We start from the raw sequence: 14,358 nt of genomic DNA on the forward strand, positions 1-14,358 counted from the left end.
CTCCTGTACCTTGCTGCATAAGCATGAATTGTTGATATTATATTGTGCACAGCTACCGCTATGTGAAACATCACTGAATTTAGTTTTCTATAAACCATAGATAAACTCCAGAATCCATCAGCTTTTCTTTCCAATTACATTGGACAAGGAATTGCTGAGTACTAATATCTGCACCAAATAGACATTTAATTAAAACGAATTTTTTTTTGCTTTCAATGTATTCTATACATGGAAAATGGGCTTAGGTAATTTTAAAGATTCCAATCTAGCATGTCCAATTAAAACAGGATGAAAAGCAGATATGCACATTCTTTTCCCAAAAGTTTTGGCAAGGGAAGCTCTTTTCCATTTGGATATCACATTTATTTCAATAATATATTCTAGTAAGCATGAGGCAATGACCACAACATTCATTCATAAATTCCTACTTTGAGCAATACTTTTTACTTAAAAGCCTTAATACAGTCAAATTACCACATGCTGCTGATTCTATTACACAACTTTTTTTTTTTTGTACTTTAGGTAATGGGGTACATAAGCAGATCATGCAGGATGGTCGCATAGGTACATACATGGCGAGGTGGTTTGCTGCCTTCATCCCCCGGTCACCTATATCTGGCATTTCTCCCCATGTTATCCCTACCCAACCTCCTCATCCCCTGCTGTCCCTCCCCTCACGCCCCTCAACAGATCCCAGTGTGTGATGCTCCCCTCCCTGTGTCCAAACTTTTTAACTTTTTCCTAGCCATTTTAGGTATGACAGTACATTGAGCACTGGTGTCCAGCAATGCTATTAAAGTTTCTTCACTACTCCCAGGCCATTTTACCTATACAAATGCAAATGACTTCATGTCAGTTCTCAATGACTCAATTCTTCTAAGAAATAGAGATTAAGTGATCTTTACAGTTTCTCCAAAAAAGAGATTTCTGCATACTTTAAGCTATTTTTTTCTCTCCATTAATTTTATTTATTTAGCCATCCAAAGAAAGGATTTATGAAGATGAAGCATTTAGTTTCTTCTAAGCTCAGGAAACCAATAGAGTATATAAACCATTTTCTGAAGGGTTAGTTCTATAAATAAGCTGCATCAGCCAGGCGTGGTGGCTCACACCTGTAATCCCAGCACTTTGAGAGGCAGAGGTGGGTGGATCACAAGGTCAGAAGATAGAGAGTGTCCTGGTCAACATGGTAAAACCTGTCTCTACTAAAAATACAAAAATTAGCTGGGCATGGTGGTGCGCACCTGTAGTTCCAGCTACTCAGGAGGCTGAGGCAGGAGAATCACTTGAACCCAGGAGGCAGAAGTTGCAGTGAGCCGGGATTACACCACTGCACTCCAGCCTGGGCAACAGAGCGAGACTCTGTCCAAAAACTAAATAAAAATAAATCAATAAACAAACAAACTGCATCTTTTTATCAGTTTTCTCTCTAAGATTTCAGAAAGACAGTTTTGTTCATGGGACTGCAGATAACATTTTTTAATGGTCAGGTAACAAAATGTAGCAACCAAGAAAAAGCAGTGGAGAAACATTGCAAAGACTAAGATCAGAATTTTTCAATTTTAATAATGATTTATTCAAGATTTTTTATCCAAAATTGTTTTAGTTGCTTTCCCCTAACATAGCTAGAAAAAAAATCAGTAAGTCTATTAGTCTAGTATTTCCAGAGGAATAATTTTAAACCTCTGGATAAAGGATTAATAACTGCTATGTAGAATGCAAGACACTGAGCTTGGATTAAGAGTCTGCCATGTACCCAAATGTCCATCAACAATAGAATGGATAAAGAAAATATGGCACATATACACCATGGAATACTATGCAGTCATAAAAAATGATGAGTTTGTGTCCTTTGTGACATGGCTGAATCTGGAAACCATCATTCTCAGCAAACTGACACAAGAACAGAAAACCAAACATCGCATGTTCTCACTCATAGGCAGATGTTGAACAATTAGAACACGTGGACATAGGGAGGTAAGCATCACACACTGCAGTCAGTTGGGGGCCTAGGGGAGGGACAGTGGAGAGGGGAGGTTGGGGAGGGATAACGTGGGGAGAAATACAAGATATAGGTGATGGGGGATGAAGGCAGCAAACACCTCGCTATGTATGTACCTATGCAACAATCCTGCATGATCTGCACATGTACCCCAGAACCTAAATTAAAAAAAAAAAGTCTGCCATGTAGAGTGGAAACTGTAGGCATAATTGTCCAAGGTAATATAGAGTTAATATATATAAAATGAAACTCCACTTGTCACACCACCACTGGAACTCAGAAAGATGGTACAAATGAGAGTAAATGTAGTTTTGTGTCACCCCAGCATCATTGTACTCCTGCTAATTTAAGCCAACAGGAGAAAATCTGCTAGGGACAGAAAGCAACATACCCGCCTTCTCTGTGTCTGGGGAATGGTGGTAGCAGTAGCAGAAAGGAAACAGGCAGTGAAACATAGCATAAAGATATTTTATAACAGTTCTCCACCAGTGCAAATATCAGCGTATGCACACACATGCATGCATATATAGTTATTACTGTGTAAATTATACTCTTGTTCTACTTTATTAATATATAAATTTTAAGATATGCGCCAGCAATATAGAACATGCAGAAAATAATAAAATTAATAAAAGAGTTCCAATATGTTCTTCCACATCCTAGTGACCCCTCTCCAGCACTGCATGGAGTGTACGTACCTCATCGGAGACCAGTGTTATAAGGAAGAGAGGCTAAGATTAGACATACTTATATTCAATTAGATGAAATAATTCCTGGCTTTTAAATGCTTTATAAATGCAACTATCCATGGTAGACTTATAACACTTTATTTTTTCACATTTTCAAACTTTCATACAGTTTTATTTTACATAAACTTAAAACCATTTTCAAAGCCCTAAAAGAATTTCAAATCTAGAGGTTCAACTACCCTTGGAATTTTGTTTTTCCATAAAAAACCTCAAAAATAATGAGGCTATGATGGTTTAAAAATTAATAAAATTCTTTCATATCTCATTACTAAACTGAAACCAATTTACTCTATAGATTGGAAAACAGATTTTTTCTTAAAATAAATCTATAAAATTAAGATTGGAATTTCTGTTGAGAGGGAGATGGAGGAGAAGGCAGAAAGAAGAGAGATTTCCTGCCTTTGATCACATAATTATGTAAACCCTAGACTATATTACCATTAGGCATTTGTCTATAGTTTACTAGAAATCTTTTATCTTTTTCTCTTGAGCAGTTTCATCCTATTAGAAATCTGATTTTCAGGTTACTAATGAACCCATCAAAAGAAATACACTCGTAGGTGTTTTGCTTAAAATGTGGGACATAAGGACTCATTTCCTCATAATCAGTGGTGATATTCAAAATACCTAACTAATATGGTAATATAAATTAAATATAAATAATTTTAAAAGATATTTTGTTTATTTTCCATTTTGTTGACATTTTAGAAATTATCGGTGTTTTTGTTTGTTTGTTTCATCCTGTTTTATCCTGTGTGATGATTCAACATAGAAAAACCACATTAGCCTCTTCCAGTGAATTCCCAATTAAATTGAGGCCAGAGAGCATGGTGATAAAGACTATGGCCCCTGCTGTTGAAATATCTAAATTTTAATCCTGCCTCTGACAATTAAGTTTCAAATTACTTCTGTTATTCAGTTTTCTCATTCATAAAAAAGATATTAGTAATAATTATGCACAACCATTTCTAATATGATGTCATCATAAATGTTCCTGAAAGACTTCCATCCCAGAAAAGAAATTCCATTTTAAAAAATGGGGAATGTGGGGAAAACAGGATTAAAGACATCTCTCAAAATTTATGCAACTAAGCGATAATAGCACTAACAATAATTATGATTAGTACTTGGGGAGATGTTTAGCACGATTGGAGACAGCCTCAGCAGATAATAAAATGCACTAACTTCCTAATAAAAAAGTCATCATTCCTTAATTTGCCAATCACAGGTGCACCAGCACCTACACACGCTTAGAACCTCTGGACCCTGAGAAGCTCCATTTCAATCAACTGGAAAATGTATCAATACTATAAATACTAGTGCAGCCACTTCAACACACCTCCTATCAGCTGTGTAGGCAGCCATGGAAGTATTGAAGTTGTTAATAATTTGTTTATAGAGATTATGTGACAGAAATATTTATGTAATATCATTATTATAATTTTAAATTAAATTTTAAATTATGGAAGAAGAATTTTCATATTCATTTTCAAAGCTATTTTATGTAAATGATTACATGCTAAAATCCTACATGTGCTTTTAAAAATATTTTCTGTGGTCTCATCTTTACCTACTATTAATGAGGCATAAATGTAAGTAAAGATATCAGCACCTTCAGTGTACACTAATTTCTAATTCCTCTTTCAAATGATAGCAAATTAATATGTAGCACAGAAAGTATATACAAATCATAGAATCCTACAATTTTAGGGATTAACTTGATTCAATTAGCATCTACAGAGTTCTTATTTCAAGGAATAATTCAGCCATTCTCCAACCTTCCTCTACATAAACCAGCAGTTCTTACGTTTGGTGTTATGTATTTTAATGAGTTTTGAAAAATTATTTTTCTCTCAATTACATCACCTATACCTATTGAATCAATATGGAAAATCCTATTGTTTGCATACAATCAACAGATATCTTTCCTACCATCCTAGAGTTCCTTGAATGGAACTGTATATTATTTTAAAAAACCCTAAAGTTACTGGAATTGCCTTCATTTTTAGCAAATTTGTATAAATATGTTTATTTCTTTGAAAAATTGTTTCCAAATTATTTTGAGGATAAAAATGCAGATGTGGCAAAATGATTATCAACCTCATTCTATGATTCTACATCATACACATATTTAATTTTCTTAAAGTTCAGTGAATATACTTGAGAAACAAAAAAGGAAAGGAAACAGCTGAGAGATGGAAAGAAAAGACAGAGGGAGATAAATAATTTACATTATACAGATAAAACCCCTTCCCATTTCCCTTCTCATTGATTTAGCATATGTCCTAGAGAGGAGGACAGGATTGGAGACAAGAGTCTCAATTTGTCATTCTCAACCCTCATAGTGTAAAAGTTTTCCATAAATATGATTCTAGTGTTTTAAATGCACATTTTTATACAAGCTGAACTCAAAATACAATATAATCTTGTTCTGAGTTCAGCTGCAGAAGCAGCAATACATTCCAAAATTTAAGACCAGCTATTTCATTCTTTAGGAAATATGCTGTGTGTACAAACTATATTTTAGAGCGGATATACAGGACTTTCAAAGGAAACTTCCATGATATGACGTGCTCTTGCACAAAGGCTATACAAAATACTCCCCATGTAAATCTGTGACTATGTTGTTGTGTGTGTGTTTAGAACAATGTGGTGAGAATGTCAACCAATCACCTTGGAGTCAGCATAGTGGCTCATACCTAGCTCTAGTTCATGGTCTCCATCTTTAAATCATAGCTTCTCCAGTTCTCCTTGTGTTGGCCGGGTTTTAATTCCAAGAAATTGTCTGAAGTTTGCTTGTTTGTTTGCTTGTTGGAGTATTTTTTGATTGTCTTCTAGGAAACATTCATCACTGCTATAAGACCCGAGTCCTTGTATATTTGAAGATGTCTTTCTGTTATCTTTATATTCGAACATGAGTTTAATCAATGGATAAAAATTACTTGGAACACGTTATTTCCCTAAGAAGTTTGAAGAATTTCTCAATTGTCTTCCAATGGGTAATGTTGTTTCACAAAATTCCAAGGCCAGATTGACTTACTAAACTTTTGAGTAATTTGATGTTTTTTAACCTGTTACATACAAAATTATTTCCTTATCCAAAGATCTACTAACATCATTTGAATATATATTGACTTTATTCTTTTGAGTAAATTTTGATTACGATGATTAATGATTAATCTTTCTGAATCTAGATTTAGTTTTTCTTTTATAGGGACAGTTTCTTTTCATGCGTATATCACCATTGAGCTGGGGAGTAGAGGATAGGACCAAGGTATTTTCATATATTCAAATGCCATTAAAGCTCTATTTTTATGATTCAGCTACTTTTCCTTAATTAAGTATTGCTCTCATTGCTGTAAGCATTTTGTTAGTTTCCAGAATTCTGAAAGCTGATCCCGATCATTTTTGTCAGTTTATTGATTTTGTGAAGGGATAGTCTTTTGGAATTCTCTACTTCATTTTTGATGACATGACACTCATATTGTATTTTTGCGTAGTTTTTTTCATTCCATTTATTTGATTCTTTTCAGAAACTCTATGAATGTGTTAGATCACTTATTTTCTGGCTATACTTTCCTTTACAATCTTGTTAAATTATTTTATTTTTACCTACTAAGTTTTGTTTGATAACTTTCAAACCTACCCTTCATGGTTTTTTTTGTTCATGTAATAGAAATCTTTTTATTTCTGCATCTAATATGATTTCATTTTTATAACATTTTTTATTCTTTGGGTTTCATTTAATTGACTACTTCTTTAAATTTCTTTAGTTTTCATTTATTAACTTTATTGGCATTTCAAAGTACTTATTATTTATCTGACATTTCTTTATCATGTCTCTTTTTTCTTTTGTATAAAACCGTTACATAGGTTTTAGTAATTTTTTAATTAATTTTATCTTTGAATGTGTATGTGGATGGAAGTTGTTCTTTCTGAGCCAGCTCCTTGCCAAAACAAAAGGCTAAGTTTTGGTCTTGGTGATGGGAGGTTGGGTATAGTTAGGTTGTTCTGTTACCAGTGAACACTTTCTGATGAACGTCTACTCTGGTGTATGAACTTTTCATGCCTTATAATGAAGTTCCCACCTTTTAATTTATATGTAATAATTTGTCTCTCAGATTTCTTTGGCTCTCTAAACCACCAACTGCAAAACTGACAACTGATTTTACCTTTACTGTAAATCATTACAGAACCTATTCTGGTGAAATGGCTTAAATTCCAATGTCTTCATTTAATTTTACTTCTCTAAGCCACCTTTCATTGTTACGTAGGACTCACAAATGTTCACACAGTCCTTTGGAGCAATCATATAATTAGAGTCTTAGTGCTGTGGTTTGAGTTTGTCCCCACCAAAATTCAGGTTGAAATTTGATTCCAAATGGAGTGTCTTTGAGATGGGACCTAGTGGGAGGTGTCTGGGTAAAGGAGGTGGGTGTCTTATGAATGGCTTGGTAGTAAGTTGGTTCTTGCTGTCTGAAACTGGATTACTTCTCACAGGAGTGTTCCTGCCAAGAATGATTATTCTAAAATCAGGGCTTTAGTCCCTAGGATTTTCTTTCTTCGAATGTTTCCACTTCCCTTTTGACCTTCTTTGCCATGTTATGACACAGCACAAACTTGCCAGAAACCAGGGCTATGCCCTTCAAGTTTTTAGCCTGTAGAATTGTGAGCTAAATAAATCTCTTTTCTTTATAAATTAGGCTAGGGTATTCTGGTAGGGCAACATGAAATAGACTAACTCAGCAGACAATGATTGATTTGACTCCTTTGAGTATCCCATTTATTAGGAAAACTATGAACTCTATCAATTTATTCCCTCTTGGCAGCCATCCCCCTTGGCATTAATACAACATTTGATTAGATGAGCCAGTGCTGCTCTGTTTATTGTAATCTGGACTTGAAATTATCCACAGGTTCCACTGAAGTTTTCTTTTCTATTTCTAATATTTTTGTTTTGTGTTTATTTTTGTTTCAGACAGATGAGCAGAGTGATGACATCTTTGAACCATCAGTTTTAACTAGACAATGTTCATACTTTATTATTTGATAAACATGGTTTGTTTGCTTGTTTTCTTAGAAAAATGGTATGAAAATATGACTAAGATTCTAGACTCTGGTACCATATTTTGGATACAACTATGCCTTCACTATTTCCTAGATACTGTGTGACTTCAGATAACTTATTTAATCTCCTTATGCCTGATTTCTTAATCCAAACATGAGAAAAATAATAATTTCAGGGGACACTTAGGACATATAAATAGGTTAATTAATGTAAAGAACATGCTTAGAAGCCTAGAACATACAAGGTGCTTTATGAATGTTAACTATTATTTCAATAAAATCATTTTCTATTCTTAGGGATTAAACTAATGTAGAAATTATATATGTAGTTCCCATTTAGTAAATATTTTATACAAAAAATATATGGTTCAACACAAATACCACAATTTTACTGAGGATGAAATGGAGCCTAAGAGGAGGTAGGGTCAGTAAACTAAAAAGAGTGAGCGTTTCCAGTCAAACCTTAATCAATCAGTTTCCAAAGCTTGTGCTCTTCACTGTTTCCCAGGAACAGTCAAAAATAAATAATAAACGATGAGATGTTTATTGCCGGATAGGCTTCCTCAAAGCTACAACTTACTAAACTGTAGAACTCTAATTTGATAATTAGTATGTAATGTCTGATTTTGTTAAAATATGTTTTGATATTTTTGGAGCTATTACAGTAATATCATTAATATGTCATCAGATTCATTTAGCTAGTCAGTCCATTAGTAAACAATACCAAAGCCTTGTTGAAAGTAGATCTTCAGGTGTGATTTTTTTGTTCAGTAGGGTGCATATTCTCAATCATAGTAAAAAGGATATTTCTTTCAACTAGCTGTTCAGACTCAAAAAACACTTTCCATTTGTCCCCTTCTTTCTCAACATCAGGGAGTTTCTAAGTCAGATCATCTTTCTTTTTACAATTTATATTTTTTAGTATTTCATTTTAAAAGATTTAAACAATATAAATGTAGAAATAAAGAAATGTGTGCGGATAAAAAAATCAGTCATGAACACAATGCTAACACTGATATAGATAAATGAAGTTAAATATCTTTAACTTATGTTTTCTGTCTGTGAACATGAGAGTAATTTGTTACACAATTGAGGCCAGGGTGGGACCTCCACGCACCCAGAGGACAGAGCATCAAGCCACAGATGATAATTCTAAGGCCCTGAAATTTATTAAATTTTTCCTAATGGGTTGCAAACTTGCTTTAGACCAGCGATCCCTTAATTCCTTTCATTGTCTCCCATTGGGAATAGGAATGTCTATTTTGTGTCTGTTCCATCATTCTATTCTGAAAAAAAGATAACTTGTTTCCTAGTTTCAGAGGCCTGTGCATAAAGAGAAATTTTGCCCAAAGGTGGACTATACCCAGAGTTTCATGCATACCTCATTTAGGTGATGAGACAGGGGAATTTTTTGAGTGGATATTTAAATTTTGGACCCAGAGATTGTGGTGGAGAATGGATTAAAACTTTTGAGAATGTTGGATGAAGTGCATATACTTTGCACATGGGAAATACGTGAATTTTGAGGAGCCAGAGGGTGGACAGTTGTGGGAAGAATTGTGTTCCCCCTCCCCAAAAACTATGTTCTAATACTAGCCACTCAGTACCTGTGAATGTGACCGTATTTGAAAACAGGATTTTGAAGAAGAAATCACGTTGAATTTATGTTTGGAGTTGGCCCTAATCACATGACTAATGTCCTTATGAAAAGAAGAAATGTATACACTGAGAAACATAGGAATGATAATATGAAGAACACAGGGAAAACACCACATAATAACAGAGGTAGAGATTGGAGTGATGCATCTATAAACTAGGGAACACCAGAGTTTGCCAAAAGTCAGGAGAAGAGAATAGAACATATTCTCCCTCAGAGACTCCAGAAGGACTAACCTTGTCCATGACTCGATTTCAGAGTTCTAGTCTCACCAATGGTGAAAAACAAATTTCTGTTGCTTTAAACCCTTGGTTTGTGGCACTTTGTTATGCTAGATCTGTGAAAGTAATGCAAATGTCAAATCATACTGCTACAGAAAGGTCAAGAAAGTTAAGGAAGGGAAGTGACTATCTGGTTTAGCATGCAGGTAATTGGTAGGAGAGTACATTGACTGAAGAGTATAACATTTAGTACTTAAAAATTACACTTCGAGTAAAGCAGGGAAAATATTGAGTTTAGATATGTCGTTAAAGCAGCTCACCTAGGAATGAAAGAAGAGATAAAAGTGGTAATTATAAGGGGATGTGGTCAAGAAAGGCTATTTTAATGTAAATTCTTAGATATGTTTCATTACTAAAAAGGGAGGGGGAAGAATGAGATGTTGAAGAGAGGGAAGAAGATGAATGATTGAAAGAACATGTCATACAAATCAAAGAATGGGTTTTAGGATGGGGAAAACCACTGTAATTGAGATAATAACAAACAATGAAAAGATGGGTAAAATCCACAGAAATGTCAAAATTCTTGGCTTTAATTTTGCAGATCAATTGGAGACAGTATCATTTGCTGAGTATGAGAAGGAAGGTGGATAAGAAAGAGATTTGAAGACTTGATGAGAATTTTGGAACTAGGAAATGATTTCAACTCCACATGGAGAGAGTGTCTGGTGAAGTACAAGAATTTTTAAGAAGGACCTGTCAGCATAATTAAGTGGAGGTGCCTTGACTGATTGTCAGCAATGCTCAGTAGCTTGATTGTAGGACTTCAAAACTCACAGAGTGGAACAGACTGAATAAAATTGCAAAACTACACTAATGAAATAACAAAGGAAAGAAGTATAATGCAAGCATAAAAGGGCTAGACTATGATGATCTGAAATTGGTAAGGAAGAAAAAAATATCTCAACATGGTAGGAAACTATGAACATACTAACACTAAAAGTGTGAGAGAACTGTCAAGTAGAAGATCGTTGTCAGAGACAGAAATCTGGAATTTTGACAAGCTCTTCTTCCTAAAAATAACTCCTCCACTAGCCAGCAACACAACCTCAAATTTTACCCTATTACACTTATTTTTGGGAGGCCTGTTATAATAAAAATTCAAGTATGAAGTATACCACACTAAGTGCCCTGGAGTCTTAAGAGAGAAAAACATAATCAACAGAAGAAAAGTATCCATTTTCTTTACAATTTTTAGTATATAATTGGGGATATTGCCAGTAGGTATTCTAATCAAAATATGGAGAAGAAATACCATTTAGAAGAAATACAGTTTTCTAAATATTATAGTTCATAATAAAATAGACAAACTTCTTGGTCATTAGGAATAAATAGTAAGCAATAGTTAGCATTAAGAATAAATAGTAACAGTAAGGATACAAATGATCATAATTTGTATTATGTAGTCAAACCAATTTAGTTTGCTGTTATCTAAAAACTGTTAACACCTTCTCTCAAGGTATCTATTGTGCTTGACTCATATGTCCTCATACATTTGCATAAGTGCATGCTCATACACACTTCCAAGTTTTAAACACCAGAATCTGGGATCCTACCCTATGCATCATTTTCTCATGTTCTACCATTTCCTTTGCCCTCTCTGTTCCTTCCCTCAGTACTCCAAGGCTAAGATTTTTGGAGATATTATAGTAAAGGAAAAATCATAAGGAAGAATTAGGAAATCAACTGAATAGGCTCAGACAAGAGCAGGATCCAGAACCTGGGGCTACAACAAGCAGATATTCCACCAAATTGTCTTTGTCAGAAAATCTCATCTTCAGGTATGAACTCCTAAACCTTCTCATTCTTTAAGGCATACACTTTTGCTAAGTCTTTCTTTTCGAAATTTCATTTCGTCCTCACACACACAATTTTTTTAATTTGATAGTGGGGATGACCATACTTTTAAATATGAACTTTGCCTGAGAGTAGTGAGCTAAAGCGCTCCGTAGAGTACAGAAGGACATAGTCTGTGCTTAGATCAATCTCAGGATATTTATAGAGCTGAAACTCCTTTATTAGCATCCTGGGGGCATATGTATAAATTAAGATTTAAGCATATATTTAGCTACCTACTGATTATACTTGAACTGTTTGAACCTCTGTTTCGTCACTTAAAAATGATTTTTTAAAAGGAATTAAATTTATTTAAAATATTTTCAAAATTTTATTTTTATTAACAAATAATTTTACATATTCATGGGGTACATATTTTGATATGTAAAATGTATAGTGATTGGATCAGGGTAATTAGCATGTCCATCATCTCAAACATTTATAGGAGAAGTTGGCAGAATCCAGAATCCAGTGGGCACCACATTGCCTTACACAGTTTAACACTCCCATTTTTCTCTGTACCTTCCTATTTCTATTTCTGTACTCACTTTAATGTTAAAAAATACTGCTAGACTGTAGGCTTCATGAAAATAGAATTCATATATAACGGCTTCATTGCTACACTCCCAGTACCTGGCATAGCACCTGGAAAGAAGTATATGAATACATATCTAAGAAATGATAGACAGTGAATTGTAACTGATCCCTCTTGGTATGAAGGGATACTCTCAGTAGGTAAGGTAGATTGAGAAGGAAAGCCATGCCCTGAATCCCTGCCTTCCTCTGAAAGGAATAAACTTTTAAACTTCTTCCATTGCCTCTATTTCCACAGTATTATCCTTAGTACATAATCATCCTTATTTTTCTTGACATATTCCCTCTACTTTTGTATAAGCCCAATGAAGACAAAACTGAAAAAATTAAAATATTCTTTGTAAATATTATAAGAAAAGCAACAATAAAATAACTATTTCTACACAACGAAGTAATTTTCAACTTTAAAAATTTGATCAAAACATGCTTAATTACCAAACCACCACATAACCTATTTTATAATCTTGAGGAAGCAGGTGTGTATCCTACAAAGATATATTTTTAATGTCTTTTTAATTGCATTGGGAAAGGAAGAGGCTTTATTTGTAACTCAAGTAATTTCTAGTTGATGAATTAGAAGAAAGAAGTAATCTTTCAAAAGAAAATGGTTAAACCATCGGATTCTAAGCAGAAAATGTGAATCTTTATTGACTTTGCCTATGATTTATCACATATTTTCACAGGCCTCTCAGAAGAAAAGGAAAATAACATTCGATAATTATCATGTTCAGCATGCATCTATTTTGAAGCAGTGTTGTGTCAATGCTGTGTTAATAACTATCAGGTTGCTTAAAATTATTTTTATGCACTAGCCATTTAGTCATAATAGCTGTAAGAAGGAAAACACTATTCATCACTAGGCACCTTAAGTCCATTTGCTCTATAATCACAGCAGATTCTTTGAAGAACATATTTTAAACTGGAAAACTAAAGAATGCAGAAAAGCCAGGCACAGTGGCTCATGCCAGTAATCTCAACATTTTTGGAGGTTCAGCCCTTTGGGAGCCGGAGCTGGGAGGATTGCTTGAGGCCAGGAGTTGGAGACAGGCTGGGCAACATAGCAAGACCGTATGGCAACAAAAACATTTTTTTTTAATTAGCTGAGTGTGGTGGCACTGGTGGCACATACCTGTAGTCCGAGCTACTTAGGAAGCTGAGGAGGGAAAGGATCACTTGAGCAAAGAGTCAAAGGCTGCAGTGAACTATGATTGCACCACTGCATTCCAGCTTGGGTGACAGAACAAAAAGTTTTCTAGAAAAAAAAGAGAAAAAAAAAACAGAATGTGTACAAATCACAAATTGCCTCCTCTTGATAAAACTTGTTGATCAGATCCATTTTACCTAAACAAGTTTAGATGTAATACACAACGATAACTAGAGGGAAGGGTGTTTCCTCCTGCCTGGTGTTGTTAAGGGAAGTCTGTAGAAACTATCCTGTAATTATACTGTAAATTTAATTCCTTTTAAAAAACCATTTTTAAGTGACGAAACAGAGGTTCAAACAGTTCAAGTATAATCAGTAGGTAGCTAAATATATGCTTAAATCTTAATTTATACATGTGCCCCCAGGATGCTAATAAAGGAGTTTCAGCTCTATAAATTTCCTGAGATTGATCTAAGCACAGCCTATGTCCTTCTGTACTCTACGGAGCGCTTTAGCTCACTACTCTCAGGCAAAGTTCAGAAATCAGGTCCTGCCCGTCTTCCCGGGAAACCCAAGTATTTGTTCATATACGGTGTTCTCATCAGTGTGTCCTCATGGTCAAGCCCTGAAAACTAAGGCACCATATGTCCAGAACCCTGTAACCAAGAGCGTGTATTCACAGTGCATATTGGATATGTTCAACCCAGGGAAATGTAGAGATCTGATCTAAGCACAGCCTATGTCCTTCTGTACTCTACGGAGCGCTTTAACTCACTACTCTCAGGCAAAGTTCAGAAATCAGGTCCTGCCCGTCTTCCCGGGAAACCCAAGTATTTGTTCATATACGGTGTTCTCATCAGTGTGTCCTCATGGTCAAGCCCTGAAAACTAAGGCACCATATGTCCAGAACCCTGTAACCAAGAGCGTGTATTCACAGTGCATATTGGATATGTTCAACCCAGGGAAATGTAGAGATCTGTTCAAGAAAATGTACTCCTTGGTATTTGCGATTTACCCTCCGTGTGCCATGA

Source organism: Aotus nancymaae, unplaced genomic scaffold (genome assembly GCF_030222135.1).
Source record: "Aotus nancymaae isolate 86718 unplaced genomic scaffold, 86718_ANA_hifiasm-v0.15.2.pri h1tg000033l, whole genome shotgun sequence".
Taxonomy (NCBI): domain Eukaryota; kingdom Metazoa; phylum Chordata; class Mammalia; order Primates; family Aotidae; genus Aotus; species Aotus nancymaae.